At 42.7% G+C, this 6,012-nt stretch overlaps 1 pseudogene; it reads right to left on the bottom strand.

Annotated features, from left to right (window-relative positions):
• Positions 1-5,115: 5,115 nt before the first annotated feature.
• LOC115522869 lies at positions 5,116-5,714 on the bottom strand (annotated as a pseudogene).
• Between the last annotated feature and the right edge of the window lie 298 nt (positions 5,715-6,012).

Raw genomic sequence — 6,012 nt, 5'->3', positions numbered from 1 at the left:
CCGTTTTCTGCGGAGGAATTTTCTTGTCGCTCTTCGGTCATCCACCAAATTGTGATCCTGGGGTCCTTACCTCAGAAAATATCCTAAGCAAGTGGGTGGGAAAATCCAAATTTAGTGATTTCTGGATCTTACAGGGCCGCTGGAAATCCCAGGACCTTGGAGGAAGGTCGGGACTCTTTGCCTTGCGGCGGAAGAATATTGCAGCAAGGGGTGGCCAAACCAAGCTCCCGGCCCGCCCCGCTCCTACGGGGTTTCCGCGTCCCTGAAGCAGAGACGGCCGGGGGAGCCGAGCGGGACCGGGAGACGGAAGCCTGGGGCGGTTGCGTGCTGGGCAGCCGGCGTTTCCCCGCGGGCCAGTGGGGCCGAGCTCGCCGTCCGCCGCCGGCGCTCGGGGCCCGCGACTGGGGCACGGCCCCGCTCTGCACCTGGGGGGGGGGGGGAGGAGGGGTTCGGGTTCTTCCGCCGCCTCCCGCCGCTGTTCAACTCGACCGTGAAGAGCCTTCTGGCCGCTAGCTGAGCGCTGAACATCTATTCAGATCTTAAAAGTGTGAAACTTCCTGCGAGGGAAGATGTCGGCCACCCAGCTCGTCCCAGAAAACCCGGTGCACCGGAGTACATTGTGCCAAGCAGGAAAAAACTGTTTAGTGTCATTTACAAATGTCTCTGGAGTAGGCAACTCTGTTCTCAAGTTGCCTCTAGTCTTCTCTCGTTCTCTTTTTAAAATAACAGTAATTTTAACGTGTGAGGAATGCCCGATAAAATCACTGAACTTTTGCAAATGCTTAACAGCTAAGGAACGAGTAATTTTCCTGTGATGCAGGAATGTAAATGGACGCTTCCGGCAGCTACAGCTCCGTGCCCCTTGGGGACTAGATAGATTTTTGATTCTAGTCTATGTTGGTCTTTTTGTTTTTGTTTTTTCAAAAGGCTTTGAACTCTAGTTGTTTAATACCTAATGCATGTTGATTTAATGGAAAGTGAGAGCAGTACAACCCTTGCTGCTTAAATAAACTGCTTGATTCTTTAAGCCCCAGAGATTTTCAACCGTAGCCCTAACCGAGGCCTGTTGAAAAAAAAAAAAAAATCAATGTATTTCGTCATTTAACTTTAAAATGCTACCCACACTGCAAAATATTGTCAAGGGAAACATTTCCTCATTAATTCAGACAACCACCTAAAGTCAGCTAACTAGAAAAACTGACTCTTAATTTTATATGTATATGATAGTTAATTCTAAATATATTTTTTTCCAAAAAATTTATTTGAAAAATCCTGGCGTGCCAGAAACTGACTAAAGCTAATACCAAGATGACAAAGTAGACTTGGGCCCCAGTTTAGGGCTGCTGCTCCTTACCCATCCCCCTGTAATACTGATCAAATTCAGATTTGAGGTGATGCCAGACATTTTCTGAGAATGGGTCAAAGATCCTTACTGTCTCATCTAAAACCTACTAAAACTCTCCGGGGATATAAGAAACCCAAGGAAATACTAAATCAGAAAAATGACCAACCATTTAGTCTCACTTGAGTCCTTAGGGTGAAACCAATGAATCACAGGGTGAAATCAATCAACAGTTAACACCTAATTGTTGAGTGTTTACTTTAGATTTAGCGCTACTGTTACATGCTGTGGAGGATTTCCAGAATCTCTTTTAAAAAAATAAATAAATAAAGGTTAGATTCTGGTTTAGATCACAAGTGCTAAAGAGGTTTCAAGGTAAAAAAAAAAAAAAAAAAAAAAAAAAGGGGGGGGTGGGGAAAGCGTCCCAATCAAAAATCCAGTAAAAATCCACAGTCAAAAGCCAAAGCCACAGTGCCTGCGGCGTTACAATGTATTTCTAATAAATGCTGTGCTTACGGAACATTTGCATGTGGTTACCAAATACCACCAAGTAATAAGTGAGTTAAAGATCCAAAATATACATATTAACAAAGTTTGTATACCAACAGAGAGCATATTCTTTTATGGTTATGATAAACTTTCTACTTACCTGAGATCTAAAATTAGATAGCCTTCTCAAAGTCAACTGCATCTGCTTATTTGCTACCCCGGATCGTGTGAGGCCATGTATACTCTTCAGTAGCCTCAACTGACCATTCTAAATCCAGCTAGCAGTTGTAAGCCACTGTTCACCAAAGGAAATCCAAGAATTAGTACGAATTTGTCAGTACAACGGAACCTTCGAAACAGTAGGCTTTCTGTTGATGGTGATGGCTCCTTACAGAAAGTACCAGGTATTCTTTTGAGGTTCCCACATTATTTCAAGTCCATCTGTTGATCTTAGGTGATAGTTACGCATTTAAAGCAGTGTCCTGACAAGCTATTGATATGCGTAAGTTTGTTAAGGCACGTGCTTTGGATCTTTCACCAGTTTATTACTTGTGAATGTCATTTATTATTTGGTAAACACACCACATAATACGTGCTGTGACTACATCGGTCATTTAAGTGTTGAAGAAGAATTGCCTTGAGCTGGATAGGGACAGTGGTGCTACTTACCTCTTTATTATTCAGTTGCTGGAGGAAATAAGAGGCTAGATTCTACCTGAATATAGGCGGTGTCCACTGCAGCAATTTAGAGGGCAGCACTCACTGACACAATCTTCACAATAACTTTGAAAACACTGTGCATAAAGATAAGTAAAGATTAAGAGAGTTGAAGGAGATGGAGAAAATTAAGAGGACCACAGAAGGGAATGTGGAAAAAGACTGGGTTTAAATCTGTTAACCCAACATCCTTAAATTCTATTGTGTAACCAAGATATGGAGGGTTGGGTTTTTTTGTTTGTTGTTTTTTTTTTTAGCTCTACCTTCATAAAGACTAAAATAAAAACACATTATTGTACTTCAAATCAGTACATCTAAAACTGCAGTATACATAAAAATCAATGGGAAGATCTACTTGAAATGCAGATACAAATGGGTGCTGTCCTCCCACCAAGATTCAGATCTGATCTGAGGTAGGGCCAGCTTTTTGTTTTGAAAATCTTGAAAACTAAAGAAGAGTTGCAAGATTACAGTAATGAACACCAAATGTTTCTCGCACTTAGCAACTGTTAACCGTTTACTATATCTGTTGTCTTTTGAGTTTTTTCTGAACTTTCTGAAGTTTTAGGCATAGTAGTGACACCTGACTCCTAATACTTCAGCACTACATCCTAAAAATATATTCTTCTTCTATAAAACTACAGAAATATTATATCCCCCAAGTTTGCTATTACAATAACACCTACGAAGCTATCAATATTCATCATTTCTCAAATGTCCCCATAATGTACTTTATAGCCTTAAAAATAAAATCTAGGACTCGATCAAGGGTTAACCATTATATTTAGTGACCCAGTCTCTTTAGTCTGTTTTCATCTAGAACAGTACCCCCCTTTGGAGAAGGGATTTTCTCGTCAGAAATTCTACCACAGGGGTGCCTGGGTGACTCAGTCGGTTAAGCATCTGACGCTTAATTTCGGCTCAGGTTATGATCTCGCGGTTCGTGAGTTCGAGCCCCAAGTCAGGCTCTGTGCTGACTGCATGGAGCCTGGATATTCTCTCTCTTTCTCTCTCTCTCTCTCTGCCCCTCCCCCGCTCTTGCACACCTGCACATGCACACACGTGAATACGCGCTGCCTCCCTTTCGAAATAAATAAACCTAAAAAAAGAAATTCTAATATATATTATATTATTATATTATATATTTTTATTATATATATTATAATATATTATAATATATAATATATTATTATATATTATATATACTATTATATATTATTATAATATATAATATATTATTATATATTATTATAATATATAATATATTATTATATATTATTATAATATATAATATTATTATATATTATTATAATATATAATATATTATTATATTATTATATATATTATTATTATATCTATTATATACATATACCATATATATATATATATATATATGGTATATGTGTATGTGGATTGGCTTGCATTTATTGTGACCTCATTAATCTAGTGTGGCTGTGTTTCCTGTCTTCTAGCACATTCAGTTTTTGAAGATTCCAGACCTGTTTGGTTTTGTTTCTTTGTTTTAGAATGTCTCACACTTTGAATGTGTCTGATTGTTCCCTCCTTACTAGATTCAGTGTCACCATTTTTTGGCAAGAATATTACATCTAGGTGGCAAAGCATCCTCTTGAGTCCATCGTAACAAGAGATGTGTGGTGTTAGGGTCCCCGTTACCCCCAAGTGATTCTGATTCAGGTTCATCTACAGACACTTTGAAAAACACCTGCTTGTAAAACCTGTTGAAATTTTGTGTGTTATTTGAAGTCATGAGACTTGGCCAGAATTCTGTATGACCAGCTCTAATCCTTTATTGGAAGTGCTAAAACTATTAACAGATAACTATTATGGTATGTAGCCTGGGGCCAGGTCCTTGCAGACAACAAGAAAATGAAAAAGGCACCCTTCTCACTTTGAGTCCTACCGAGAAAGGAAAATAAGCACACAAAAACAGCTTATGAGAACATTTCTCAATCAGGTGATCAAAGATTAGAAAATTTGACAATACTCAATAGAAAAACACATACCCTTCTGTTGGTGGGAGTTTAGTGAAACATTTTTTGAGGATATTTTGACAATATGGTGAATTAAAATGCACATGTCCCTTGACCCAACAATTCCCATTGGGAATTTTAGCCTCTGCGTATAACAGCACAAGAACCCAGAATCTGCCCTGCCCTCTCCCCATTTCCCGCTCCCCCCCCCACTGCAAAGAAGAACATCTATTCCTTTTCGTCATTATTTTAATAGCAAAAAACCTAGGAACGGTCTAAATGTCTATCAAAAGGAGACTGGTTAATGAGTTGCAGGCCATGCACATTACTTAGCCATTGAAAACCAATGAGGTCCACTTTTCTCTTCTAAGAATATGCAGTGGACACACTTTTCCCTATTTCTCCAGCAAAGCACAACTAAAACCCCCGGACGTTGTGGATAGAGCAGACACAAGAAGGCTGAGAGGGGCAGAAGAGGGCAGGCTGGCTGGAAACCTTGAGACCGACATGTGAGTTCCCAGGGTTTTTGCTCTTGCCTCCCATGTCTGGGTGGTCTGAAAGTGGCCGTGCATGGCGTCAGGCGGTGGCCGGATCGAGACCGGTCTCGCCCTGTGGGACGTGCTGCTCACGTGCTCTGAGCTGCTCGCCAGCACTGTGGGTGGGCTGCGTGGGCCTTGAGTCGGGTGCGGGACAAGCGCTCCCATAGGCACTGCCCGGGCTGCGGAATTGCCCGTGGCTCTGGGGTCCCTACAAAAGCAGCCGCTGAGCCCACGCGGCTCTGGGTGGTAAGTACTTGGGGTCCCAACACCTGTTTGGCGGTCGTCTGCCCTGAGGGCGCCTGGCTGGCTGTGTCTTCCCAGGCTGAGGAGGTGAGCTCTGGCCTGACCGTCCGGCTCTGCTCGTACACACCTGATGTAGTGGTCAGGGTGCTCTGCTCCCCGGGCCTCCCTGTTTCTCCCTCGTGGGAAAATTCCTTTTTCTTGAGCTGCAGAAAAAGCTGGTGCTTCTCTTCCTGGGGGGGGGGGGGCAAAGCTTCTCTGGCAACTTCAGAATCTGTTCCTGGGTCTCCTCGGGTGACATTCTCCCCTCCAGCTCCTTTTTTTCTTCCTTTTCTCCTTTTCTTCCTCCGTCTTCTGCCCCACCATCCTGCCCACCTCTTCCATTTCATGCTCCATGTGCTCCCACTGAAAGCCAGACCCAGGATGGGGCTGCAGGGAGGCAGGTGTTCAGGAAGGACCGTCCCTGGCCCAGGTGGAAGCCCGACCCCCCAGCTACTGGTCCCCGGTGCCCGGTAGACGGGCAGCCCAGTCTCGACCTCATGCAAGGAAAAAAAACCTTTGCTCCCTGAAATACTCTGTTAAAGGGATGAAAAGACAAGCTACAGCATGGGAGAAAATATTTGGAAACCACATATCTGACAAAGTACGGTTGACCCTTGAGCAACACGTGTCTGAACTGTCTGGATCCACTTAC

Source organism: Lynx canadensis, chromosome C2, assembly GCF_007474595.2.
Source record: "Lynx canadensis isolate LIC74 chromosome C2, mLynCan4.pri.v2, whole genome shotgun sequence".
NCBI lineage: Eukaryota > Metazoa > Chordata > Mammalia > Carnivora > Felidae > Lynx > Lynx canadensis.
The sequence above is the reverse complement of the archived record's forward strand: the minus strand, read 5'-3'. Positions and strand labels throughout refer to the sequence as shown.